At 44.8% G+C, this 12,353-nt stretch overlaps 1 protein-coding gene across 1 annotated transcript in view; it reads right to left on the bottom strand.

Moving 5' to 3' along the window:
• Positions 1-3,162, bottom strand: part of NRG1 (neuregulin 1) — a 178,698-nt gene extending 175,536 nt beyond the window's left edge. The window contains exon 1 of the mRNA XM_035564250.2: positions 3,126-3,162. The gene's annotated coding sequence lies outside the window, so the exon portion shown is untranslated. The remainder of the gene's footprint in view (positions 1-3,125) is intronic.
• Positions 3,163-12,353: the final 9,191 nt, after the last annotated feature.

Genomic DNA, 12,353 nt, shown 5'->3' with positions numbered 1-12,353 from the left:
TCCCCATAATGCTCTAATTAGGTATCTTCTTTAACATGAATTCTGAAGTTCACAGTTTAGTTATGAGAGAGTATAGGAAAGAAACATATTTCTATACAATAATTTTTCAAATGAAAAAGCTGATTCTTCACCTGGTGTTAAATTACCAATAAAACAATGCTTCTTGGCCCAAGACTAAAGGGATACATGAAATATGTGGACTGATATAAGCAAACTAAACCTAGAGAAGCTACAATCAGGAACACAGCACTAAACAAAAACCTTAAGATCTGCTAAGGACTCCTGTGCTAGTGCATGGATCTTAAAACTGATGACCATTTGTAAGCTGATGTTTTTCATATGGGAGAAAGCCCACACTACTACGGGTAGAGCAGAATGCAGCAGAGAAGATGACAATCTTTGACATTTACTTTTAAGAAAGAAGGTAACTAAAACCCCAGATGGCTTCACTACCTCTTAAACTGTACATCCTAAGCACACGAACTGATCACCAGGTGCCTAATTTCCCACTGCAAAACTGTATCAGTGAAAAGGAGAAACTGTGGTTCCACCAAAGTCAGGAGGCCTTCATACCATCCCCTGTGCACATTATTAAACAATGTGTGTAGCCTAGTCATTAATTCAAGCTCTAATAAGCTTGAGCAGAGAGAATAGAAGACAGCTACATGAAATGTAAAACTACTCCCTTGCTATACTTTACATTAACCAATCTTTCTGCTCTTTCTCTTCTAAAGAGCTAGTTCATATTCTAAGCTCCCCCCAAACAGAAACTATCATTAAATAACAGAGCAGATATGGTTTATAAATGCAACATCACCCGCATGACTTTGTTTCATTGTGAGTCAAGTGTACAGTGATGTCTTTTGCTGTATTTAATTCTCCTCATTAGATACTGTACCTGCAAATACTGTGCATGGATTAGCTACACATGTGAATTACCCCGCCGCATGCACTCATCTTGGAAGGAGTGGGATTTTAATTACATAAGATAGAAGAATGCTCAGTTCTTGCCCACACAGGAAACTTTTGACTAGTAATGTCAGGTATGGATGAAGGCGGTACTCTTTCAGACTGGCAAAAACACTCTGGCACTTTGGAAACCCAAGTTCACCACTTTACAGAAAAATGGACCCTTTCTGGCTCAAACACTGCCATACTTGATGCCATGCCGCTCAAATCAGAGGCACACAAACTCTCTGTAGTTCTAGCAAAGCCTGAAGACCTAGGCATGATCTGAACCCTGCCTTGGAGAACCTCAGACTACACTTGCTACCATTCAGCATTTCAGATAATTCTCACAATGGCAAACTTGGTCAGACCACAGCACCAGCAGTGGGCACTAAATACATGTGGATACCTAAAATCCAGGTGATATATGCCTGCACAGATCTTCCATGCTCTTATTAATCTGGTGTCCCACACACGAGAAAGAAAGCCATCTTCCCAAAAAGCTCTGTCTAGTTCAGAGTCAGGCTGGTTGGGTTACTCAAGAATAGCCCCTCTGGTTCACAGCTCCTTCTCCTGCTCCCTCCTCACCGGCACAAGTGCCCAGCCCAAAGCACCCAGTGTCTTTCACGCCCGGCGGAGAGCCGGACCCAGCTCCCAGAGACTGTCCCTGCTTCTCCAGTGCTGAGCTTCTCCAGTGCTGAGCAGCCCTGCTCCGCTGGAGTAGCAAACTGTCCATGGAGCAGAAGAAAGCAAACTCTCCTACAAGAACGGGATGGGACACCACGGGACCCCAAGGTGTACACAGTCAGAAAAAGTCTACCTCCTTCACATTTCATTGTCAGAGATTTCCTGTCACAAATCCTCCAGCATGACACTGCCCTCACGTTTTCTGTGTCAACCACAAAACAAAACAAACAAACAAAAAAACCCAAACACCTCAAACAGCCCAGCTGTTGCTGGTAAGTTTTTGCCAGAGGTTTTAATGTTGCAAGAGACAGAGTCCTAACGGAGTAAGAGAGAGAAACAGCAAGAAGGTCAAATGAAGAGTTTGCCCCTAATTTGGTGTAGCAAGGGAAACTTCCCCTGCTGTACCTGAAACTTTCATTCACACACACTGTTGGGCAGATGCTGGGTGAACTGGGCGTCTCTCTGAGAGGCACAGAGCAGAGGATGCATTGGGCAGTGCAAGTTTGTAAAGATTATTAGCCCGAAGGGATACCTGCTGCAGCTGAATCACACACATCCTCCCTGAGGGCTGATGATTAAACTCTAGAGCTGCATCATGTTGGTCATGATGCACTAAGCAAAATTAACTTAGGTGTATTTAAAGAAATTTACCCTTTTGGGCTTTCTGCCTGTCTGTTTAGTGGAAGGAAAGAAAAAAGCAAAGAAACACCTAAACGAGGCAACAGACTCTGCTCTTTGTGGGCTTCTTTTAACACTATTTCCCACCAGTAAGAAAGAATTCAAACAAATAATCTGACCAATAACTCCAGGTGCATAGTACTGTTGCTAAAAGCTACCTCTTTGTATGTACCTCTGCTAAACTAGGTGGCATAACAGGAGCTCTCTAGGAAAAGCATCATGTGCTCATGTGTGTTTGTACAGCACTCAGAAGTCTTGATCTTGATTGGGGCGTTTGGCTGAAAGAAATATATAACTATGGTGAGTGAGGCAGCATGCTCAGCTGTGACCCTGCCTTCGGGTAGGTTCACAGAGAGCCACATCCGTGGACACCTACAATGGACGAGGGTCTTACTGGCACAAATCCTTGCACTTAATACTGGGGAGCCATAAGGCAAAGAACACGTGCTCCTAAGTGAGCAAAAGGTCCTCTCTGATCATCCCTAAGTAAATAGCTGCAAGTTTAGACAAAATGCTCAGCACGAAAGTTTGCCATCTGTTCAACTCGGCTAAGTGCTTCTTGGCGAAAGGAGGGGAGAAAAGGGAAGGTGTTTTGTAACGGGAGATACACCCCCGAGAAAGAAAGAAGGAAGGAGAGAAGAAGGCAAAGAAGAGAGAAAGAGAGCAACAGCTGGCCGAGAACCGCCGAGGTCTGGGGCGGGCGGCAGGCCGGCGGTCAGCCGGCGATGGGGCAGCCGCTTGCGGCCCCGCGGGTGCGGTAGAAGCGCGTTTTTTCCGCGCAGCGCGGTCCCCGCACCTGCCGGCAGGCTTACCTGTGGCGGAGCCGGGCGCCTCGCCCTCCTCCGTCGGAGCGGGCTTCTTGCCGGGCCCTTTGCCTTTCCTCCCCTTCTTGGCTTTGCCGTCCTTCTTCTTCTCGGCCATCCCGGCTCCGGGCGGCCCCGCGCTCCCCGCCGCCGCCGCCGCCGTCCCCGCGGCCGCCCCCTCCGCCGCCGCCGCCTCTGTCGGCTCCCGGAGCGCCCGGGGCTCCAGCATCGCTCTCGCCCGCCGCCGCCGCCGCCTGGGACTTGGAGCAGCGAGTTCCTTGGAAGTTTTTGGAAACTCCTCTCCGGGCCTTTTTCCTTCACCCCCCTCCCTCCTCCTCCACCCCCTTTTTTTTTTTTTTTTCCCTTTCCTTTCTTTCTTAATAATAATAATAATAATAAACTCCAGCCCACATACACACCCCCTCGGCACACGCCGCGCTAATGCCCGCCCCGGGCACTGCACGCTTGCTCTCGGGAGGAGCCTGCACGGCCCCAGGGTGTGGGGCGGCCCCGGCCCCGGCCCCGGCCCCGGCCCCAGCCCCGGGGAGGGCGCAGGCACCGCGGCCCTGGCGGGGCAGGGCAGGGCAGGGCAGGGCAGGACGGGTCGGGGGGCGGGGGTCGGGGGGCGGGTGTTGCTGCCTGGGGCCGCCCCGCCGATCGGCGGAGCTCGGCGGGAGGCTCTGCCGGCAGGCGACCTGCGGGCAGGTCCCGGGGAGAGGCGGGGGCGCCCCGGGGTGGGGGACACGGGGGGGAAGGCGGGTGCAGCTGCGGTGACCCCTCAGGGTGCTTGCGTGCTCCCTCTTACGCACCTGCTTAAGCTGCGGCTTCCTGCGGGGTTTAACGGCGGTACCAACCCCCCCCCCCCCCTCCCCGGCTGCGGCGGATGCTCGGGGGAAGAGGGATTTGCAAAGGCTCGAGTGCAGCCCCGCACCTGGTGCTGAGCAGGGGGATCCTGCCCCGGGAAGGTCTCACAGCGGCAGGGACTTGCGTCCTTTGCTCTCGGTGCGGGTCCGTGCCTGCTTGTGTATCCCGCCACCGGTAGGCATGGGAGAGCTGGTCAGGTAAAGCCTTCACTCCATGGGTGAAACCGCACCCAGCGCAGCCATACCTGAGAGAGCTTTGAAGTACTGCTAACAGTGGAAATGCACCGGTATGAACTTCCCTATCGTCTGGAAAACGTGTCCTAGAATCTCTGTATAGGGGTGCTTGGCTAACCTGAGCCGCGTTCCCCGCTGGAGCAGGTAATTACACAATTAGGCAGGAAATGCAATGCTCCGAGAAGTTTTAGAAAAGATCTGCACGATCTACTTGAAACCTCTCAATGGAAGTGTTTTTGTTTTTGTTTTTGTTTTTGTTTTTTTTTCCCCGTAGGCTTGGAAAGGTTATGCAATGGGGGAAAAAAAAAAAAACACATAGGATCAGAGCCTAAATCTAGGATTGCTACTTAGCAGTTCTTAGCGATTGACTCTTGAGGAGGCTATTCTACATGTCCTTTACACCGCAAAAACATTTACAAAAACCACCATGCACAAAGGTGCTATAGGATTGTTTGCCAGTATTATTTGACTAGAAAACATTCAAAAAAAACTTCCCAAGTCAGACCCTAAGAAAGATTAAACACTCCAAAATTGATAGATACTGAGTTCCTCATCTTCTCTGTCTGCAAGTTTTAGGGTTCATTTTTTCCAGATATTTCCCTGGAGGAAGAAGTTTTTGGAGGAAGTTGTGGTTAACCACTGATACCGGGATTTCAGCATTTGAACTTTGGAACAACAAAAAAAAAAAAAAACATTTTAAAGTTGTTTCTCTATATTAAAATAAGAGAGGTGAACAACTGTGGTAAAGCAAAGGAGCAGACATCCAAAGTGGCCTGGCAGTGCAGCATCAATGAACAAATCAGACCATGAAAAAAGAAGAAAGGGACATGGGCACAATTCCTGACATAAATATTTCTAGAAGTTCCAGAATACCTGCTTCTCAATGCATTTGAGCAACATCTTTTATTTCTTAACACGCCGGGTTATAACATCCTTTCGTCAATGTGCTGAAGAGAGAATGAGGGAACAACCTCGGCCAGGGAGGGGACAAGAAAGCAGATCTCAGAACAGCTGGCGACGGCGAGGTATCGCTGGCGGCAGTAGCTCTGTTTTTCCTTAAGGGGTCACTACTCAGCAAGGAGGGAGCTTTCTTTGGCAAAACGCAAGACGCGGTGTTCGGTAACCGAGTGTACTTTTAAATAATCTGGTTATGACCTGGCTTTCTGTACTCCGCAGAATTTAAGTGCTCACGGTAAACATTACCTTCCGGCTGTGTTCACCACTATTAGATAACTCCCGGGGAGTTATCAGCATTGGTGTGTTGTGAGCAGGACACGGGTCGGACCACCACCACTGGGGTTTTTTTGAGGGCCTGCTACCGTGACAAGAACCCAAAAGCCTGCGGATTCGTCCACAATTAAGGCCTAGAAATGAAAGGCCTAATTCCCGATTCCCTGTCACTTTCTCTGCTAGAAATGGGAGTCATTTCTTCAAAAACATACCAGGAATCTGCCCCAGAAATAAGCCTATAATTTCCAGAAAGAAGTGTATTACTCATTTTAGGCAACATGTCATAGACCAAGGGTGAGATTTGCTTCTGCATACACCCGTGAGAGAGAGTCAGGAGTTGCTTACAACACTGAGGCCTGTCTCTCCTCCTTTGTTGCTGCCAGATGTGAGGTACTTTGTCAGAGCTGTTAGCAGCCGATTTAACACCTTTGAGCACTCCATCAGTTCCTGCATTCAAAGGCCACTTAGGACTCCTTGAGTTAGGTGGATGAGACCATCTACACCATTTCATTGCAATAGGAACCGTAGCTGAGGTCTGTTGCGTGGCCTCCTAAAGATTACACAGATGCACAGGGGATAGAATTCAAATTCTCACATGCATCACTTCATCATAGGATAGGAAGAAGAGACCTACCCACTTGTCACCAGCACACAGCACATAGAGACCATGTACAGAGTTTTACTTGTTCATCTCCTTGCTTTCTTCATCTGAACCTCTTCAGAACAAAAATAAAGCTCTGCCTATGCCCCAGCTCACCCAACTATTGGTAGTCTGGTTACTCTGGACTCTCTGGACTTCGTGCAATTATTTACATCATGCAAAGTGAATGCGGAATGCTGCTAAGTCTAATTTTTCACTTACATAAACATCTTTACAAAATGCAATTCAGGGCAAAAGAGACTGATCAGTAAACAAAAATAAATAAAAAGTGTTCCAGAGTAACAAACAGTTGAGTAAAACTTCAACAATCTGATTTGCTTTTGCCTCTAAGCTCCTTTTTACAAAAGCACTGGCCATACAAAGGGGGCTTAACTACAAATACTCTGAGTCTCCAATGTCCTACCAAAAGTGTATAAAGTATTTTGAGACATTTTTTATTTTTATTTTTTTTTAACAGAAAATGCACTCATTTGGTTCCTGAATCAGTAAAGCTCATGGGTTAACCCCATTCACACGCTACTCTTAAATCCGTCTGAGGACTGCCAATTTTTTTTCTTTACATTTGATTTTCCTTTAAAACACATGAATATAAGTCAAATTTTGGACTTAAACCTAAGTAAAAGTTAAAGCCATTTGTTGCCACTCCACTGATGGCAGAAAGGAGTATGAAACATCATCATAAATTGAAATAAAAGGTAAAGATGTACCCTACCATAACTACAAACAAAATACATTCTCATTTTAAGTTGGACTTGGAAGTTTGTCCATAGCTAAATACCAACTCTTTGACATCTGTTCAGCTGGGTCAGGACAACAGTAGCTTTTGTTCTACTGACATTTTTAAAGCTGCAAATCTTGATTAAACAAAAGTATCCTAACAGCAGTTTAAAGGTCAAGCTGACAAACCAACATCTTTGGCAACAGCAGCAATCGTGACAGGTGATGACGTCTCACTAACGTCTCTTTTCAGGAAATGGCACATTTTGGAGTTGTTTGTACATGTGTCTGTATATACGTTGCTACAAACAAGACATGATAGCCTCCAATTTACCAACATTTTTTATGGACTCAGTTTGTGAATGTTCAGGAAACTGTTACAACAAGATAAATGGATCCTTTAACATTTCCTGTTTCAGAACTTTTTAGATCTTCTCATTACAACTGCTAGTCCCATTAATGTGCAATGTGGAGTGCATGAAAAAAATATTTTTGTGTATTAGTGAATATAAGCTTTATTTTAATTAATAAACATATTAAACTCTAGTTCCTACAGGCTACTATACTGCTGAAAAACACAGAATCATTGAATCAGTTAGGTTGGAGAAGACCCTTAAGATCATCAAGTCCAACCATCAGCTAGCACTACCACGTCCACCACATAACCATGTCCCTAAACACTACATCCACATATCTCTTAAACAGAATCGCAGAATCATTAAGGTTGGAAAAGACCTTCTAGATCATCTTGTCCAACCATCCCCCTACCACCAATGTCACCCACTAAACCATGTCCCTAAGCACCATGTCCAGCCTTTCCTTGAACACCCCCAGGGACGGTGACTCCACCACCTCCCTTGGCAACCTGTTCCAATGCCTGACTGCTCTTTCTGAGAAAAAAATTTCTCCTAATTTCCAACCTAAACATCCCCTGACACAACTTGTGGCCATTCCCTCTGGTCCTATCACTAGTTACCTGCGAGAAGAGGCCGACCCCCAGCTCCCCACACCTTACTTTCAGGTAATTGTAGAGAGCAATGAGGTCTCCCCTGAGCCTCCTCTTCTCCAGATTGAACAAACCCAGTTCCCCCCTAGGGATGACAACTCCACCACTTTCCTAGTCAGCCTCTCCAAAGCTGAACCACACTTTCTGTGAAGAAGTTCTTTCTCACATCTAATCTAAACCTCTCCTGGTGCAACTTGAGGCCCTTTCTTCCTGTTCAAAACATCACTGGTTATATCCAAGAATATGGCCCCTGAAAATAAAGTAAATGAAAAGACATAGAAGGTGAAAATATATTCAGATGAATAATTTTGGCAGCCTCTGTTTTAATCCACATCCACAAGGCAGTAAACTCCTCCAGCACCAATAGAACTAACAGTTCTCTCACTTCATTGATGTGATGAGTGCTTCATCCACACATTGTGTTCTCATGGAAATATGTATACATATATACATATGTAAGTGGATATTGAGAATTCATTTAATTTATATGTAGATATTCTCATTCAGGACAAAAAAAAATCTTTAAGTTCAGACCAATTCACTGGGGAAGCTAATTAAGTCTAATCACATTAAAACCACTACTGATTAAAAATGCTGAAACAAAGCTTTAATGTGGTTTAACAAATTCACTTTAAGTGCACATCTGTTTTGGATCTAGACTGATGATAATCCCAGTCACTCAGAAGAAGCCCACAGGCCTTCAAAATTAGAGCAGCACTCTCTGGGCATGAATCCATGGTTGTCAGCATCATCACACGTCTCTCGCTGCTGTGGCAACACGTCAGAAGGGACATCACTCCCAGCACCTTTGAAGGCTGCACCCACAAGGTCAGCATTCACAAACTGTGCTTTGACTTGGTTAGCCTAAAGGGTTCCCAAGAAATCCACTTCACACTGCCTTTACCCCACAGGATTTGTGAAGCAATAAGCTTCCCTTCAGAGTCAATTGGTGCAGCACAAACATGCTGGGATGTGTTTTGCCTGCACTGCCACCCAAGGTTGTCACAGCCTTCTTCATGAAATTATCTCTGTGGAATGCAATCTGCAAGATATCTTGTCTTCAAAACATCCCTGTGGCTGTGTGGGGAAACGAAATGAGAGGGGATTTAGACCCAACAGATCTCAGCTTTGTAGCTCCAAACTATCAATGGTCTGGTGACCAAAGCAGCACCCCAAAAGAGGCACACAGGCTCTCCATTTAGAGCATGGGGACAGTTTGGTGCCTGGCAGTGGAATTCATAACAGTCATGTCTGCTAAGCTGCCACAGAACCAAGCGTTAGAAAGGTTAACAATAAAAGATGTCCCATTGAAGCTTAGGACACTTTTAACTCTGTGCTGAAGGGAAATGTATGGAGAGGATGGCAACAAGATGGACTCCTTCCCTCCTGCCTGTGGTAACAACCTGATGATGGAAAATACCTTCTCCTTGAGAGGGAGAAACCTGAGCTCAGGTTCTTAAATCTGTCTGAAGAGATGTAAATGTACATCTCAACTCTCAGAAGTTACCAGACTCTTAGGCACTCAGGTCACAAATTTTGGCCTGGTGAAATACTTAGGAAAGAAGAAACTAGAATTCAGAACACATTATCTTTCACTTCAGTGCTCTGGCCACTGCCATGCTTCCCCTGCCTCTGGACCAGTGTATGGCAAGACAACTGCAACTGGATGGACCAAAGGTATTTGCTCTTGCCTGAGAAAACCAACAGGTCTAGTCCCGTAGGCCAAGCACACAGATGTACCTTTCTGTGTAGATTTCATGGAGAGCTCGGCTAAATGTCCTGCTGTTACATGCAGCAATTGTTTGGATCCCTTTTTGTCATTAATACACAAAACGAAGGATGAGACTTCTCTGATCTCCATACCTCACCACATGCGTGTGCATACACACATATTCACAACTAATTCTGAACTGCTGTGATTCAATGGCAGCTTCTGCTGCCCACGAAAATCAGTGAGATGATCAGCAGTAAACAAAAATATATTGCATGTGGGGAGAGAAGTCTCTCTGTGTGGGCTTTGTCTTCTCCATAACTCCTTATTTAAATCCTAAGCAAAAATGAATAAATACACTGTGAAAGAGGAAGTATAGTCACTCCAGCTTGGTTTTGAGGTCTTTCATCCAACAAGACAATTAAGATGTGACTAATTAAAGCCTGAACCATTTGTAAAGTTTCCTGCTGTGCCTTATGTGTATAAGAAATTTATAGCATTACAATTTCAGCTAGCAAGTCTTGACTGTTTAGCTAAGGCTGTTAAAATCTTTGTGATTAATTACAATGTCCCTGTTTAAATCCCTGATTTAACAGTCATCATGTTATTAAGCATAGGAGTATTTCTATGGTAACTCCCTTGCTTAAAGCTAGGCACAGTCTTAGGTACCTCTCAGAAATGAGGTTTGGAAAAGGTTCTTTTAGAAAGTTTTCATGCACTTGCCTTTCTAAGTAAGTGGAACTTTGGTTAAAATCTGTCTGATGTGCCCTTCCTCCAATCAGTTTCTCAGCTGCAACCTTCTCTGAAACTTTTCTTTGAGTACATTGTTTTCACTGAGTTGTTTCAGAAAGTTGCATGCTCTTCCCATCACAGCCAAGCAGAAGATAGTTTTGGTAGGCTTGCCTCAAAGAGAGAAATACGCTGTGCAGGGGTATCATTTCATGCTGTGAAATACGGATTGAAGTGAAAGGTTAAATAGGAAACTAGTCAAGTGGTAAATTAAAGCCCAGGGAAATCCAGATATTTCAAGCCTTCAAAAATAATGTTTCAACATTGCGTTAAATGCAGTACCCTGGTGGGTGGGGAGCAGGTGGGGTGTTTCCGGCAGACAGGCCAGTGCAAAACCTATTTATTTTTCTGTTTTGAACCCTGCCAACTGTGTGTGTATGTGTGTGTGTGTGGGAAACGCACCCCAAATACACCTGGGTGCTCTGTAGTTATCCTAAGAACAGAGCACCTGGCTGACAGACAAGAGCTGGGAGCATAAATATGGAAAATTACTCTCTACATGCCTGGTTCTTGTAGTCTGCTTTAGGAGTCTGCTCCTGGCCATTGTTAGAAACTGGATATTAAGCTGGACAGGCCTTTAGTGTGACCCAGTATGACCGGTTTTATGTACTTTTGCCTTGCATGCAATTTTTCAAGTGCCTGAGGATTCAAGGGAGCATGAGGTTTCATATTTCTGAAAGCATGTGGTGACTTCAGTGATCTATAAGCGAGCACTGGTTGTGATCTTTTATAGGAACTTGTTTCTTCTTCTCAGATTAAATACTTTCCTTTTTTTTTCCATATATATATAGACACAGTGTGAGGTTCTGCCACAGTCGTTCTGCCACAATTAGAGTCATCAGACCTCCATTGATGCTTTCTTTCTCCTGCTTCCTCCTCTTGGGACACCAGAAATCACCAAGCTATCTACCTATTAGAAGATTCCCAGGGGGATGATGGAACTACATTGTAAAAGAACTTCTTTTTGTTTTCATGGCTGTGTAAAATCATGAATGAAGTTACTGTGTGTCGCTTGGTGCAGGTGGGAAAATCGGATTCAGCATAAAATATTAGAGCAAGGTCTAAATATAACTTTGGCAAAAGGCGTGGTAAGAAAGGTAGCGAACATAGTGTGAAAGTTGAAGAAAAATCCAGAGGTCAGATCCCTGAGGGTGGAAAATGCATTCAGTTCCTTTGAAGTCCACGGAAATAATGATTTACACTCCTGAAAATTTGTCCCTAATGCATCATGACTATTTCCAGATGAGTCCTATTTTAATACAGATAGCAAATATCCTTGCTGTTTGCTGACTAATTCCTCCCTTTCTAGAGGAACTGTGAGTGGCGAGTCGTGATGGAGACCCTCAGCATTGTAAGTGCTCTTATGTAATCAGACTGATGTGACTTCCTCGATAAAACTTTTTGCAAGATGCTCTTTAGACAAAACTCAAACCAGATCCTCAGGTCACACACATGTACACACATGCTCTCACACACAAAATACTACTCAGGATGCTGTGGGGCCACACAGGTCCCGGTAAATGCAGTACTTCAGCACCCTTGAAGGCCTAAATACATGTATATTTGGGGTTGTTTTGGATCACTGAAAAATTCCTACAGTGCCCTGGCTGCCAAGTTTCAGTGCTTAAAAATACAAATAACTGGGATCTGGGTACTTCCCTTTAGGGCAAAGTTTTTTAAAAACCTTCATTAATCCTAACCCTAGGAAAACAATGCAGAGCTCAGTTGTCAGGGAATAAAATGTGTGGTGCCTGTGTCACTAAATTCTTTCAAGTGGTTTTAATTGACTCATAAAACATTCAAAACTGAGCCAAGACAGGAATCCTATTACCCTGGACATACTAGGACTATACGGCTTGCTATTTAAACATTGGAAGTTGTAGGATCACCTCATTGAGCAGAAAAAGAATGTATTTTAATGGCAATCCCTTCTGCAAGTTTATTCATGAGTTAAAGTCAACAATAAACATGCTTTTCCACAAGCTCAGACCTTGTTCTGTTCATGAATAAAACACAGGAGGACTGT

The sequence above is a fragment of the Cygnus atratus genome, chromosome Z (assembly GCF_013377495.2).
Source record: "Cygnus atratus isolate AKBS03 ecotype Queensland, Australia chromosome Z, CAtr_DNAZoo_HiC_assembly, whole genome shotgun sequence".
Classification (NCBI taxonomy): Eukaryota; Metazoa; Chordata; class Aves; order Anseriformes; family Anatidae; genus Cygnus; species Cygnus atratus.
Note: the sequence above shows the minus strand (reverse complement) of the source record. Positions and strands in the feature narration are given on the sequence as shown.